This window comes from Narcine bancroftii, chromosome 6 (genome assembly GCF_036971445.1).
Source record: "Narcine bancroftii isolate sNarBan1 chromosome 6, sNarBan1.hap1, whole genome shotgun sequence".
NCBI lineage: Eukaryota > Metazoa > Chordata > Chondrichthyes > Torpediniformes > Narcinidae > Narcine > Narcine bancroftii.
Genome location: NC_091474.1, coordinates 252,380,776 through 252,397,492, shown reverse-complemented (window position 1 = coordinate 252,397,492; position 16,717 = coordinate 252,380,776). Strand labels below are relative to the sequence as shown.

The window sequence follows — 16,717 nt, the reverse complement described above, 5'->3', positions numbered from 1 at the left end:
CGGGACTGAAGGATCTTTTACTGTGCTGCTTGTCTCTGATTCTAAAGTGACAATGGATTATAATGAACAAGGTGGGGTGATAGAACATTTATAGCATCACCACAGAGGCATGAATTTAAACCTGGTGTTCTCGTGAGACCGAGTTGAACCAGCCCATTGAAATTAATGGTAAAACAAACAACTGAATACTGTAATAAATATTGACATAAAAGCAGGAGTAGACCATCAAGCCTTATGGCTGATCTGGCCATAAACTCAGCTCCACTAGCCTGTCTGTCCCCATAACTCATCCATTTGAAGAATCTCTTGCTTTAATTTAATGAGAATGTCTTGACTGCTTCATTGATCAGAGATTGTCAAGAGTGCAACATGACATAACCTACAACCCTGAGATTCCTTTTTCCTACGAGCAAGGCAGAATTACCATTTATAGTGTAAAAAAATTCCTACACAATGTAAACATGTAAATAAATAAAAGAACTGTAAACAGTTAATGAATGTAAATAAGCCGTGCAATATTCCATCCTGTAGGGTAATAATGGTTCCTATCAGTCAGTTTGTGGGATTGATGTGCGTCCTGGAGAGGCTATACAGGCTGATCCATGACAGGCCCTGTATACAGTGTAAACAAATAAAAGAACTGTAAACAGATAATGAATGTAAACAAACTGCAATACAGAGAGAACAAAAGAAAACCAATCAAGTGTACAAGTAAGAGTCCTTAAATGAGTCTGATGGTGGAGGGGTAGCAGCTGTTCCTGAACCTTGAGGTGTGGGTCTTGTGGCACCTATACCTCTTTCCTGATGGCAGCAGCGAGAACAGAGCATGTGGTGTGGGTCTTTAATGATGTTGTCCTCTGATGTCAGCGTTCCCTGTAGATGTACTCAAATAGTGGGGAGGATTTTGCATGTTATTGCCCTGGGCAGTGTCCACTACTTTTTAGAGGTCTTTACGCTCAGGGGTATTGCTGATCCTGTACCAGACCATGATGCAGCTGGTCAGCACACTTTCCACCACACACTCATCTGTAGAAATTTGCCAGGGTTTTTGATGTCATACCAAACTTCCACAAACTCCTGAGGAAGTAGAGGCGCTGATGTGCTTTCTTCATGATGCCATTGGTCCGTTGGGTCCAGGAAAGATTCTCCAAGATAGTGACTCCCAAGAACCTAAACTTGCTCCCCCTCTCCACCTCTGACTCCCTCCCCCCCCCCCCCCCCATGATCACTGGATCGTACACCTTTGGCTTTCCTTCCATGAAGTCAACCATCAGCTCCTTGATTTTTGAGTGCAAGGTTGTTGTTGGTGCACCATTTGGCCAAGTTTTCAATCTCCATCCTGTTCGCTGACTCATCCCCTTTTATACAACCCACTACCATGGTAATGGTTAATTGTCATGTTTATCTTCACTGGCATCTCCATTTCAAACAGTGAATTAAATTTTGTGTACTTCCCCAACAAACTTGTAACAGTCATGCATCAAAGTTGCCTGCTAACCTTAAGAAATTAAACTATTCTGTATTGAAAACATTAGTTGGCATAGCTTTTCAGTGCAAAATCTGCTGTCTTGTAAATATAATGGATTTTAACATAGCTCAGTACAGTCCCTTAGGCCACGATGACCTATATAAGCCTATTCCATGATCAGACTTACTCTTCACTCCCTCAGTTCATTATCACACCCCCACCCTCCACTTTTTCTTGCATCTATATGCCTGTCTCAGAATATTTTATATGTCCCTATTTTTCAGCCTCAACCTTAATTCCTAAGTGTATTCCAGGTGCCCGCCACTTTTTAAGCAAAAACTACCTCTGACATCTCCCCTGAACTTTCCTCCTCTTACCTTAAAGTGATATCCTTTGGTATTGGCCATTGGTCCCTGGGGAAAAAGGAGCTGGCTGTCTCCTCTATATGTGCCCCCTTGTAATCTTGTATGCTTCTATTAAGTTGCTTCATCCACTGCTCCAAAGAAAAGCCTGAGCTTAACATTTTGTCAAAGGCATATTGTCTTATCCAGAGAGCACCCTGGTAAATGACCTTTGCATCCTTCCTATAATAAAGCAACCAGAACTGAACTGCAACATTACCTTGCAGCTCTTTCTCTTAATTAAGACCAAGAACCAATACACCACTATCAACTTGTGCGGTAACTTTGAGGGTTTAATGGACTTGGACACCAAATTTTCTCTGTTCCCTCACACTGCTAAAAATTCTGTTAACTGTGTACACCACTTTCAGGTTCAACCTTCCAAAGTGTATCATTTCACACTTTTCTGGATTGAACCATAAGATAGAGGAGCAGAAGTAGTCCATTCAACCTGTTGTTTGCTCTGCTATTCCATCATGAGCTGATTCATTCTCCCACTCCCTTGCCTTTTCCATAACCTTTGATACCTTGACTATTCAGATACTCATCAATGTCTGCCTTAAATTCACCCAATGACCTGGTCTCCGCAGCTATCTGTGGCACCAAATTCCAGAAGTTCACCATTCTGGCCAACGTACATCTTTGTTTTAAGTTAGTCCTTCAATACTGAAGTTGTGCCCTCTTGCCCTTAACTCCCCTACCATGGGTGATATCTTTGTCGCATCTAATCTGTTCAGGCCTTTCAACTTCAAAATACTTCTATGAGGTCCCCCCTCATTCTTCTGAACTCACAAGGAGCACAGACCAAGAGCCATCAAATGTTCCTCATGCTGCTCCCTTCATTCCAGGAATCATTCTTGTAAATCTTCTCTGAACCCTTTCCATAGCCAGCACATAAACAGCCCAAAAGTGTACTCATACTCCAAGTGAGGCCTCACCAGTTCCTTTAACTTAAGAGGTTAACCTTTTGGGTATCCTGCATGAGGACCCCCAAGTCCTGTTGCACCTCTGAATTTTGAATCTTCTCCTCATTTCTTTTATTCCTTCTACCAAAGTATATGTCTGTACATTTTCCAACATTGTATTTCATTTGCCACTTCTTTGCCCATTGACTCTCCAGCCTCTCCGTTTCCTCCTCACTATCTGCCCAACTCTGCATCCTGTCTACATTCAGTGGCAGCCTACGACAATCCTCTACAGAACACTATCTACACACCAACCTTCCAGTCATCTGCAGATTTGCTCATTTCAATGCTCCACTCCCTTATCCAAGTTATTTATAGAGATTATTTACCTTTATATTCTTATGGTTTCAAAAAAAATTAACAACTTGCAAAGGCCTTAAAATAGTTTGAGTTGCATTTATCTGCACGTGTTTTTTCTTCTATCTGAGACCTTAACTTCAGGATCTTGTTCTACACCTAGCCAGAGGGCACAGTATCTGCATCTCTAATCTCTTGTATAGTGGCAATAAAAGCAATTGTAAAGACAGATATTCTCTGTCTTTAAATCACTTCACTTACCTCCATAAAAGGTCTGAAGGCGGATTGACTGGTTGAACTCGCTTCATTTTCCATCTGCCTAACAGGGTAGACTCGGGTGCAATGAAAACGGCTCCAAAGGGGAGGGGTAATGTCATTGTGTTGACGCCATCAGCCTGTGACCAAGGAGCATGAATTTGAAGAAACCCATATGGTTAATAGAGGCTATCACATTGCGCAGATCTGCCCGAGTCCATGGGTTGCTTGCACAGATCTCCACTAGTGCTCTTGCCTGCTCTTCGGTCACCATTTTCCATTATAGGCTGCTTTCCCTTCTTAGTGCATATATTTGATATCATGGTGGCGGGCGGCACGACGGCACCACTCGCCCCGTCTCCTTCAGCTCTGGAAGCTGGCTCCTGTCTCAGCTCTGCATAAAGGCACCACGGGATCCATGTTATAGGTTGTCACCATAAAAGGTAAATTTGCCTTTTTTATAGCCGGCTATAATGCAGGGTTTTACCATAAAAAGGGCTTCTGATAGTATATATGCCTACCGGTCAACTCAGAATCTTGTGAAGCTTAATTCATGTCTATCTTATACAGCAGACCTGTCATTCAAGTAATTAATTGGTTCATCTAATTTTCCAACAGAGATCTTAAAGACCTTACATTCGTGTACTCCAAACCCTTTACATTAAGGGCTGGTGTAATATAGGTTGCTTGCTATATCTGTGTGCTTGCTGAATCTCCAGAAAGCATAAAAAGCCCTCAACACAAACATTTATTAGTTTTGTTTTTGAAAGAACCCTTTTTTCCTTGCCAAAGTACTTACATTTTCATTTCCCCTGCATTGTCTTCCATCAATTTGCAAATGTAATCTCTCATAGAAACAGAAAATAGGTGCAGGAGTAGACCATTTGGCTCTTCAAGACTACTCTGCCATTCATTTTGATCATGGCTGATCATCTACTCAGTACCTAGTACCTGCCTTCTTCCCATTACCCCGATCCCCTGAGGTATAAGGGCCAAATCTAACTCCCTCTTAAAGAATGCCACAGATTCACCACTCTGAGAGAATTTTTTTCTCATCTCAGTTCTAAAAGACCCCAGGTTTTGGTTTTCCCCAACATTGGGAACAACCTTCCTGCATCTAGCCTGTCCAATCCCTTAAGAACTTTATACATTTCTATAAGATCCCCCCTCAATCTTCTAAATTCCTATTTGATCCAGCCTTTCCTCAAGTCCTGGTATCAATCTAGTGAACCTTCTTTGCACTCAGATAAGGAGACCAAAATTGCACACAATACTCCAGCTGTGGTCTCACCAGGGCCCTGTACAACTGCAATAGAACCTCTCTGCTCCTGTACTCAAATTCTCTTGCTATGAATGCCAACATATCATTTGTTTTCCTCACTGCCTGCTGTGCCCACTTTCAATGACTAGTGCACAGCAACACCCAGGTCTCATTGCATCTCCTTTTCATAATCGGACACCATTTAGGTAATGATCTCTCCTGTTCTTGCCTCCAAAGTGGATAACCTCACATTTATCCACATTAGATTGCATCTGCCATGCCTTGGCCCACTCACCTAACTTGTCTGATCACACTATAACCTTTTTATAGATTACTTGTAGCTGGATTCTTGATGGATTTTGTTTATTTACCTGTTTTTTTAAAATCAGGCTTATGGCTTTTTTAAATGATAGGATTTGTCTCCTTTAATCTATTTTCTCTGCTTCCCCTTGATGTTATTTATTAGAGCTTTGGTTTCTCCTGCATTCCTTCAATGGAAGCAGCTATTGCCATTTCTTTATTCACCATAGCCTTTCATGTTATTTGCTTAATGAAAGCAACATTTAATATTTTTAAGCTGAGGTAAACTTTCCCAGAGGTTTAAAAACTGGAGAACAGGACAATTGATATAAGGGGAATACATGGGAAACCATTTTGTGTAGAGAATGATTAGTGATAATGAATTAGAATTTTCTGCCTCGTGGGGTGGTGAAAGGAGAATTACCTTCAAAAGGAAATTGTATAGAGAATACAGGATCATGAGGTAGGACTTGTGGTTGATGGCTTTCAGTGGTATAATTCTGTGATCTACCTGGATTAAATTTAGTTAATTTGCTGCTACTTTGTAAAACTCCAATTGTCAGGCTTTCTATTTAATTTTGCAGCACATAGCAAATTAACATTATTCATCTCACCTTTCCCACAATTATTTTCTTGCAGAATTTTTAACTTCTCGCTGGATGCATTTTGGTTGAGTATTAATTATTTCTTGTGGTTTGCAAATGGAAAGGTATTTAATATTTCCTAATGCATCTTGGCTAAGACGCACAGTTAGCTTTATCTTAGCAACTGATCTATATCTGTTTTGAACTGATTACAAAATTCTGTTACATTTCATTGAAGATTCCTGACAAATTATGAATAAATACTGCAACACAAGGTCCAAAATAGCACATTCTGTGAATTTAACTCCAAATTGTATTTACTTATTTGCTTAGTGTGTAAATGCAAAGAAAAGTTTGCAGAGTTGATCCAGTTAATCCTGCGGGATTATGATGTCCTGGTAAAAGGCAGAGATGGCTTTTCAGTATTGGGTGCGGGATGAGAAGACATTCATTAACATTTGCCTCATCTTCCACGATTGTGCCACTTTCCTGCATCCCTTGATTCCCTTAATAAAGAATATTCCATTGCTGGAATCAGAGGATTTCCTGGCACTGTGAAGGACAAAATCTCTTTGATTGGAGTTAAAGAAGAACTTGCGCAACTGGAATTCTTCAATAAGGTCATCAACTAATGTAAAGGATATTGAGTATATTGCAGGGAAGTCACAGATGTACAAAAGCAATGGAATAACTATAGCCCCTCATCACTGCTCTAAATGTAGGCTGGGTTGCAACAACTTTGTGTCAAGTAGGTGAATAGTTTCTGAAATATGTTTATGGAATTTGGCAATGATTATGTCTGGAATTTGCCATTGTTATGAGCCCAAAGGACCCCAAAACCCAGCAGCAATAGACATTCACCAAGGCAAGTAGTTACTTAAACAAAAGTTGTTTTTAATTATCTTTAAACATGAAAACAGAATCAAACATTAACTTATCTCCATTAACTACCCAACTTAACTCCCTTCTAATTCTAAGCGCACGTGTATGTGATGGGTGTCTAAATTTAAGAAAGGTTCTTTGGTTCACAGTTCAATCTCACTTCTTATTCTTCCAAGTTCTCCGGTTGCAGGCAATTCTTATACTGTGCACAGAATTTAACATGTATAAAGTTCACCAGGCTTTGGTGCTCAAAAGATAAATGTTTACCACTGATGAAACTTGCCCCATCAAGTTTCTCCAGATGGTGACCTCTTTCTTTCAGGCTTTCACAGAGTTCCTTTCTGTTCTACTTATTACAAGAGAAACATCAGACAGATAGCACTTCCTTCCAGTCATTTGCTGCTCTGGAGTTTGTTTCCGTTCCAACCAGCTTCTCCTGCTTGTTTCAGCTGTCTCTCTCTCTCTCCCCAACTACCAGAAAGCCCATGTGACTCTCTCACTTGCAAAACCCCTGATCTTCTCCAGGAAACAATAGGAGTTAGTCTTCTTGGCCAAGCTGTTGTCTTTAGGTAAACAAAAACCCAGGAATGACCTTTCTGTGCACTCTGTCAAAACCCTTGCAAACAGCTTTTAACAGCCAGAGTGTCTCCTGCTTATTGCTTTAATGACATCATTTCAATTAGCACCTACTTGTGAAATGTGCACGGCATTCTCCTTAGTTTCTGCAAAGTTATTGAATATGAATTCTTCAATATTTCAAATAAGATCTGTTTTAAAGTGTGTATGTATGTAACCTACTCTAATTTTACCAATTTATCTCCCAAATATTCCATTACACCATTGCTGGATTTGATTCCGAACGTGAACCAACCCAGTGTTATTCAAGGAAGATCAATAAAATGGCAATCATTGTTTTAGGTTCTTTTATTTAGAATTTTTCAAATATACAAAATAACCCCCTCCTCCCACCACCCCCAAAACTCACCCCCTCCCATCCAATAACCCCAAAAATAAAGAAAGGGAGATTTAAATAATGAAATGCAATCAACTACCATGGATCAGAGCAACACCACCACGAGCTACACCACCACAAGCTACAAGAGGTTCAAAATTTTAAACCAATTTGATCTAAGTAAGGGCTCCATACTTTCTGAAAAAATATATAATTGTCATGTAAATTATAATCTTTTCAATGGAATACAAGATTTCAGTTTCATATGCCATCTCTGCAATCTCAAATCAATCTAATTTTTCCAAGTAATAGCTATACATTTTCTTGCAATAGCCATTGCTAATCTTAAAAAGACAATTTGATACATAGTCAATCTCAATTTCAAACTAAGTATTTTAACACTACCTAATCAAAATAACATTTGGTCCATTGGTAATTGAACTTTTAAAACTTTCTCTAAAAATTTCTTAGTTGTATCCAAAATGATTTAACACTATCACACAACCAAGTTGAGAGTATAAAAAAAAGAACCTACTTCTTTACAGCATCTAAAACGTATATCTGAAGAAATGAAATTCTATTTTAATTTCTGAGGAGTTAAATGCAACTAATGTATAAAATTGTAATGGACTAATCTATATCTCATATTAACAATCTTAGTCATACTATCCTTACATATTGTTTTCCAATCACCTTGATCTAACAACAATTACAGCACAGAAACAGGCCATTAGGCCCTTCTAGTCCGCAACGAACCAAACACCCCTTTCTAGTCCCACCTCCCTGCACAATGCCCATAACCCTCCATCTTCTTCTCATCCATATACCTGTCCAACCTTTTCTTAAATAATACAATTGACTCCGCCGCCACTATTTCTCCCGGAAGCTCATTCCACACGGCTACCACTCTCTGAGTAAAGAAGTTCCCCCTCATGTTACCTTTAAACCTCTGCCCCTTAATTCTTAACTCATGTCCTCTTGTTTTAATCTTTCCTCCTCTTAACGGAAATAGTCTATCCACGTCCACTCTGTCTATCCCTTTCATAATCTTAAATACTTCTATCAAATCCCCTCTCAACCTTCTCCGCTCCAAAGAATAAAGACCTAATCTGTCCAATCTCTCCCTATACTCTAGATGCTTAAACCCAGGTAACATTCTGGTAAACCTTCTCTGCACTCTCTCCACTCTGTTTATATCCTTCCTATAATTAGGCGACCAGAACTGCACACAGAACTCCAAATTAGGCCACACCAACGTCTTATACAATATCACCTCCCAACTCCTATATTCCATGCAATGATTGATAAAGGCCAGCATACTAAAAGCCTTCTTCACCACCCTATTCACGTGAGTTTCTACCTTCAGGGAACGATGTACCGTTACTCCTAAATCTTTCTGCTCTTCTGTATTCATCAATGCTCTCCCATTTACCACGTATGTCCTATTCTGATTCTTCTTACCAAAATGAAGCACCTCACACTTATCAGCATTAAATTCCATCTGCCATTTTTCAGCCCACTTTTCTAAGCAGCCCAAATCCCTCTGCAATCCTTGAAAACCTTCATTATCCACTATTCCACCTATCTTAGTATCGTCTGCATATTTACTAATCCAATTCACCACCCCATCATCTAGATCATTAATGTATATAATGAACAACAATGGGCCCAATACAGATCCTTGAGGCACACCACTGGTCACCGACCTCCAACCTGACAGACAATTATCCACTACCACTCTCTGGCCTCTCCCTTTCAGCCAATGTTCAATCCATTTGACTATCTCAAAACTTATACCTAAAGACTGCACCTTCCTAACTAACCTTCCATGTGATACCTTATCGAAGGCCTTACTGAAGTCCATATAGACAACATCCACTGCACTACCCTCATCCACATTCCTAGTCACCTCTTCAAAAAATTCAAACAGATTGGTCAAACATGACCTTCCTCCCACAAATCCATGTTGAGTGCTCCTGATCAGACCCTGTCTATCCAGATGTTTATAAGTACTATCTCTAAGAATTTTCTCCATTAATTTACCTACCACAGACGTCAAACTTACAGGCCGATAGTTGCCAGGCTTCCTCCTTGAACCCTTTTTAAATAACGGAACCACATGCGCAATGCGCCAATCCTCCGGCACTATCCCCATATCTAATGACATTTGGAAAATTACCGCCAGAGCCTCTGCTATTTCCTCCTTCACTTCTCTCAATGTCCTGGGGAAGATCCCGTCTGGTCCCAGAGACTTATCCACCTTTATATTCTTCAAAAGCCCTAAAACTACACCTTTTGTAATCTCTATATTCCCCATATTTACCCAATTTGCTTTTTTTTATCTCACATCTCCCAATATCCTTCTCCTTAGTGAATACCGAAGAAAAGAAACTGTTCAATATCTCCCCCATTTCTCTAGGCCCCACACACAGTTTTCCGCTCTGATTTTCTAAGGGACCAATTTTGTCTCTAGCTTTCCTTTTACCATTAACATATTTGTAGAACTCTTTTGGATTAGTTTTCACCCTGCTTGCCATAGTTTCCTCGTACCTTCTTTTAGCTTTCCTAATTCCTCTCTTAAGATTCCTCTTACATTCAATGTATCTTTCAAACATCTCCTTAACTCCATGCTTCTTATATCTAATGTATGCCTCCCTTTTTCTTCGAACCAAGTTTCCAATATTCCTTGAAAACCACGGCTCTCTCAAACCTTTTGCCCCTCCTTTTAACCTAACAGGAACATAAAGCTTTTGCACTCTCAAAATCTGATCTTTTAGGTCTTGACTGTCTACTGAGAAGGATAAATATGATAAACCTAGAACATTGAGACCCATTGGCATACAATATCTGAGCTGAACATGATGCAATGCCTAAATTAAACTCAAACTCTGCTTGCACATTATGTCCCACTGTCCCCTGAACATGTGTCTAGAAGCATCTTAAAAACTACTGTTTTAGCTTCAACCACTACCTAAAATAATTTCTTTCCGGCACCTCCCACTCTGCAAAGAAAAAAACCAAATTTTGAAAGTTTCTTAGGTACAGCACTGTAACAGACCTTTCTGGCCCACAAGCCTATACTGATCAAATACACCCAAGTGACCAATCAATCTACCAACCCCTTACTTGCCCTGTTCATTTCCTTTAAACCAAAAATACATGCAACATTTTTAATCTGGGAGAAGGATACTGACTATTTATTGTATCGGTGCCTCATGATTTAAAAAAACGTCTTTGTCTAACCTCTAATCCAGGCAGCATACTGGAAAATCACTTCTGTAGCCTTTGCATCCTACCTGTAATGGGGCGATCAGAATTGCACGCAATACTCCAACGATGGTCTACCATAGTTTTCCTTACTCTTGGACCCAGTGCCCCAACATATAAAGGCAAGCCATATGCCTTCTTAACCATTTTATCCACTTGAAATTTGTCATTTCTTGAAGTTCCAGATTTGATGAGCTGTGAACATTCGAGTTATATCAGTTGCACTTGATGTTTGGTAGGCAAAACTTTTAAGATGGGAAGTCCCTAAAATATCATCCTCTTTAATGAATGTGGATTTATTTTTATTGTCATCAGACACGGTTAGCACCATGCTATTACAGGACCAACAATCTAGGTGCAAATCTAATGCTTCCTGTGAGGTGTATTTACATCTTTTCATGGGTTTTCTCTGGTTTCATCCCATCTTTAAAAATGTATTGGGGGGGGTTTAATTGGCTAATTGGGGTATTGGTAATTGAGGTTCATGGACCAGAGTGGCCTGTTACGGTACGTATGTCTAAACTTAACTAAAGCCCTTCTATTTCTTGCACTTCTGCTTGTGCCCCACCTCTGTGAAAGCCTTAAAAGTAAACAATGAACCTTTAACATATTAAAATGTAATCACTGGTTCAAAACAGTCGTTTGCCAGAAAGAAAAGGGAGAATCTCTTTCAGGGATGGGAGCAGGGAATTGACAAATTTACTCCTGAGCGTTGTCTCTGCTCCATCCTCAACATCCATTGGAGCGCTTACACCCCTAACGTCGAAGTACTCGAGATGGCAGAGGTCGACAGCATCGAGTCCACGCTGCTGAAGATCCAGCTGCGCTGGATGGGTCACGTCTCCAGAATGGAGGACCATCGCCTTCCCAAGATCGTGTTATATGGCGAGCTCTCCACTGGCCACCGTGACAGAGGTGCACCAAAGAAAAGGTACAAGGACTGCCTAAAGAAATCTCTTGGTGCCTGCCACATTGACCACCGCCAGTGGGCTGATAACGCCTCAAACCGTGCATCTTGGCGCCTCACAGTTTGGCGGGCAGCAACCTCCTTTGAAGAAGACCGCAGAGCCCACCTCACTGACAAAAGGCAAAGGAGGAAAAACCCAACACCCAACCCCAACCAACCAATTTTCCCTTGCAACCGCTGTAATCGTGTCTGCCTGTCCCGCATCGGACTTGTCAGCCACAAACGAGCCTGCAGCTGACGTGGACTTTTTACCCCCTCTATAAATCTTCGTCCGCGAAGCGAAGCCAAAGGGGTCTAACCACCGAACGAGGTTTTTGCCCTGATTTAGGTTTAGTCAATAATGAATAATGCGGTCGGTCGGTCTGTCAAGCTGCGGTGGTGTTGGAAATATCTCGTCCCCAAACACCGTTACCAAATTTTGTAAGCATACCAGTTTCAGTATCTTCAGCCAAGCCTATAATACGCAGGTTTTGTTGCCTACTTCAACTTTCCAAATCGATAATTCTCGTCTTTAGTCTCTCGTTGTCTTCCAGGTGGCGGACCCAGTTGTTCACATCCTTTAAAGTAATTTGTACCAAGGTCAAATGTTCACCTTGTTCTTCTGTAGAACAACAGACCTGTTCAAGTCGATTTTCCAGTGCCGAAAGGCTTATCATCTAGATGTTTAAATCCTGCATCAATAAATTCTTTGATTTGTTCAAGTACTTTGGAGGAGCCCTCAGTAATTGGGTTTGCCTATGGATTAGCTGGAGTTTCTTGTTTCTTTTTTTCTGCTTTTACTGATCTTTGCAGCTCTTTTATCCATTTCAAACTGAGAATATGCAATACGACGCCATTTTGAAAGTTTTTTAAAAAGTTAATAGGATAAAAGTATACTGAAGGTATGGAGCTGTGATAGGCACATCTACTCCATATCACACCCTAACTGGAAGTCAAGATCAGTCAAATTTAACCAGTGGTGCAGAAAGTCTGGAAAGCGTAGGCAATATGGATCGATTGGGGAAAAAGTCAACGGTTTAATAAAGGTAAATTGTGAGCAATTTACTTCAATCACAGTATCTGCAGACTTTTATATTTTACTCCCATTGTGTCCAATGAGCCTTCTGAAGAAATAACGAGAGGATCAGTGAAAAATGTGAAATGTATGGTATCGTTTTCCAAAAGTTTTTTGGTGATGTCCTAATTAGTCCTAATGGCTGCACCATTTCATCAGATGCAAGGATCGACAATGAGATAGACAACAGACTCGCCAAGGCAAATAGCACCTTTGGAAGACTACACAAAAGAGTCTGGAAAAACAACCAACTGAAAAACCTCACAAAGATAAGCGTATACAGAGCCGTTGTCATTCCCACACTCCTGTTCGGCTCCGAATCATGGGTCCTCTACCGGCACCACCTACGGCTCCTAGAACGCTTCCACCAGCGTTGTCTCCGCTCCATCCTCAACATCCATTGGAGCGCTCACACCCCTAACGTCGAGGTACTCGAGATGGCAGAGGTCGACAGCATCGAGTCCACGCTGCTGAAGATCCAGCTGCGCTGGATGGGTCACGTCTCCAGAATGGAGGACCATCGCCTTCCCAAGATCGTATTATATGGCGAGCTCTCCACTGGCCACCGTGACAGAGGTGCACCAAAGAAAAGGTACAAGGACTGCCTAAAGAAATCTCTTGGTGCCTGCCACATTGACCACCGCCAGTGGGCTGATAACGCCTCAAACCGTGCATCTTGGCGCCTCACAGTTTGGCGGGCAGCAGCCTCCTTTGAAGAAGACCGCAGAGCCCACCTCACTGACAAAAGGCAAAGGAGGAAAAACCCAACACCCAACCCCAACCAACCAATTTTCCCTTGCAACCGCTGCAATCGTGTCTGCCTGTCCCGCATCGGACTGGTCAGCCACAAACGAGCCTGCAGCTGACGTGGACTTTTTACCCCCTCCATAAATCTTCGTCCGCGAAGCCAAGCCAAAGAAGAATTAGTAACCATTTTATTAAGATTAAAGGTCATAGAATAGGAGAACATATGGCAACATGGATAGAAAGTTGATTAAATAACAGGAGGCAGAAGTAGTGAAAGCCAACATTTGTGGAAAGGAAAACAAATTTAACACCAGCTTTAAAACCTTTCACTAGAGGGGGAAAAGACGTACAAGTTGAAACAGTAGAAGTAACTTTGAAATTGCAGAAAGGATGAGGGAGAAAACAATATGATGTGAGCCATAAATGGAGTGTCATGCAGTTGATAGATTAACAAGGGTTAGTTAAAGAGAGAGGAGAGTATGAACAAAGAAACATAAAGGTACTTGAAGAAGGCTCAAGCCTTCTGTGTTAATTGCCTATTGTTTTCTATGGATACTGAATGACCTGCTGAGTTTCTCCCAACACTTGTGTGTTGCACTAGATCCCAGGAGCTGTAGATTTTTTGTTTGGGCTGAACATGATGTCCAATCTAAATTAAAATTCTGCTGTTTACAGCTGATAGGTATCCTTCCATTTCCTTCATATTCATGTGTCTATCTAGAAGCCTCTTAAATGGTACTGTTGGATCTGCTTCCACCATTACTCCTGACAACCTGTCCCAGGCAATTGCTATTTGCCCTGCATATCTCCCCCGCACATTGAACATGTCCTCTAGTCTGTTATGCTTTTGCCCTAGAAAAAGGATTCTGTCTACCCACTGTAGAGCTCGTCGAAAGAATCAAAGACTTGTTGATCCAAACCAAGGCTTTTATTAGCAAAAGACAGGAGCTCTTCACAGGTGGCCGACCAGTCCGGAATGATTCGACCTGGCTAGGGACACAACCCTTTAAGGCCCAGACAGTAGGCGTGGCTTAGCTTTCAGCCAATCGCTGTAAGCACAGTCTAGATACTGTAACTATATACACTATATACATTGGTGATAGATCTGTACTATCACACCCACCCAATCAATGCTCTCGTAATTTTAATTCTGCTCCATCATATCTCCCCTCAGTATCCTGCGCTTTAAAACAATCCAAGTTTGTCCAATCTCTTCCCATAACTCATACCCTCTAAACCTCCACATTATTCCTGTTATGGGGCGACGGGAATTGCTCACAGTATTCTGAGATTGGCCAAACCAAAGTTCTATATGACCTTACTTTTATACTCAATGCCCTGCTCGATGAAGCAAAGCATACCATATGGCTTCTTTACCACCCTACCTCTCTGCATGACCACATTCAATGAGCTATGGACTGGACCCCCACCCCCAGATCAAGAGTCCTATTTTTGACCTCCCAAAGTACAACACCTCACATTTGTCTGGATTAAACACCATCTACCCATACTTTGCCCATATCTGTTACTGATCCATATCTTGCAGATCCATACCTCTATCACCTTTCAGCCACTACCCTCTGTCTTTGAGTTGGCAGTTTTGTATCCAAACTATCAACTCACCATGGATCATATGCATGTGCACCTTCAGGATCAGCCTAACATGGAGAAATTGGTCAAACTAAGTCCATGTATGTTCGTTCTCCTACTCTTTGTCGTAAAACACAACAAAGCACATTGACTGTCCTTAATCTGACCAGGACTTTCCAAATGTGCATTAGTCCTATCCCTGAGTAATTTTTCTCTATAGTTCCCTTCCACTGATAGGAGACTAACTGTCCTATAATTTCCTGGATCTTTTTCCTTCTTAAACAAGGATACTACAACATCAGCTACTCTGCAGTCCCCTGGGACCTCTCATGTCACTTGTGAAGATCTTGTTAAGACCCCAGCCATCTCTTCACTTGTCTCTTTTAGTAAGCTGGGATATATCACATCAGACCTGGGGAAACTTGCCCTCCATAATGCTCAAAAGAGCCAACACTGCCTCGATTAATCTCAACACACAAGCATTCTCCATGTTATTGCTCTGTCACTATCCAAGTCTTTCTCCTTGGTAAACATTATTGCTAAGTACCTTCCTTGTCACCAAGCATGAGGTCCTATCCTCTCCAAAGTCATCCTCTTGTTTATAGCGCAAGTATAAAATACCATGGGATTTTAATACTGCTTTCCTCTTTTGGCTTTCCTAATGCCCTTTCGAGCTATCTTTATATTCCTCCAGGTCCTCTTTTGGTCTTCCTAATGCCCTGCTTGGCCTCTTTCATGCAATCTTTATATTTCTCCAGGGCACTGTCTGATTGTAGCTTCCTGAATCTCACGTCCCTCCCTTTCCTTCTTGACTGAGTTCATGATCTCTCTGGTCTACACTGGATCATATGCTGGCCCTGGACTCTTAGTTGATCCTTAAGCAACTCCCCATGTTGGTCACATCTGCTTCCAATTAACTCCCCCTAGCTTCTGCCTAATAAATGTCATCATTTGCCTTCTCATAATTTGATACATGTCTGTAAATATCTTGAAACTTAAGGAGACATGATCAACTCTTCTCAAAATGTTCTCCAAATGAAACTGATCACCTGGCCAGACTTGTATGTCAATAATAGTATGGCCCCACTTCGGTTGGGCTATCTACAAGCTGTTTCAAGAAACTCCAGACTGCACTTAACAAATTCTGTCTCATCTAAGCCTCTGGCACCAAGGATATCCCAGTCAATATTGGGGAAATTAAATTCTCCAACTACAACAACCCTATCGATTTTGCAACTTTCCATAATCTGTTGACATATCAGTATTTTACACCATTTGTGCCCCTCTTTTTGACTGCCCTAATTTCATTATTTTTGTTTCTGTTCTCTCACCCCCTCTTACTCTCTCCCCCAACTTCTTCCTCTTACCAACCCCCCCACCCACCTAATCAAATGGATGAATCCATCTGCCACTTGGATCACTCTAACAGAAATATTCAATTTGTCCCATCTCGTCCCCGTTTTCCACCACCATCTGTTTACATTTTAAAACTCACTTATTTTCTGTTTCCTGTTTGATAGTTTGATAAAGGGTCTTTGACCTTAAGCATTGGCACTCCTTTTACCAGTTTGATTTGTTTCCAAATTTTTCTGTGTTTTTATTTCAGATTTCTAATATCTAGAATTTTTTAAAATTCCATGTTAGAGAAATAAGACTAGTTATTATTTTGGTAGGAAAAATGAGTGGAGATATTTCTTCTTTAATTTTAAAAGGGGTACAGGAACACA

General features: G+C 41.0%; 1 protein-coding gene across 9 annotated transcripts in view; it reads left to right on the top strand.

The window, feature by feature from the left end:
- LOC138737246 (WD repeat-containing protein 26) overlaps positions 1-16,717 on the top strand; it is a 261,475-nt gene that overhangs the window by 17,121 nt on the left and 227,637 nt on the right. The window lies entirely within an intron of this gene.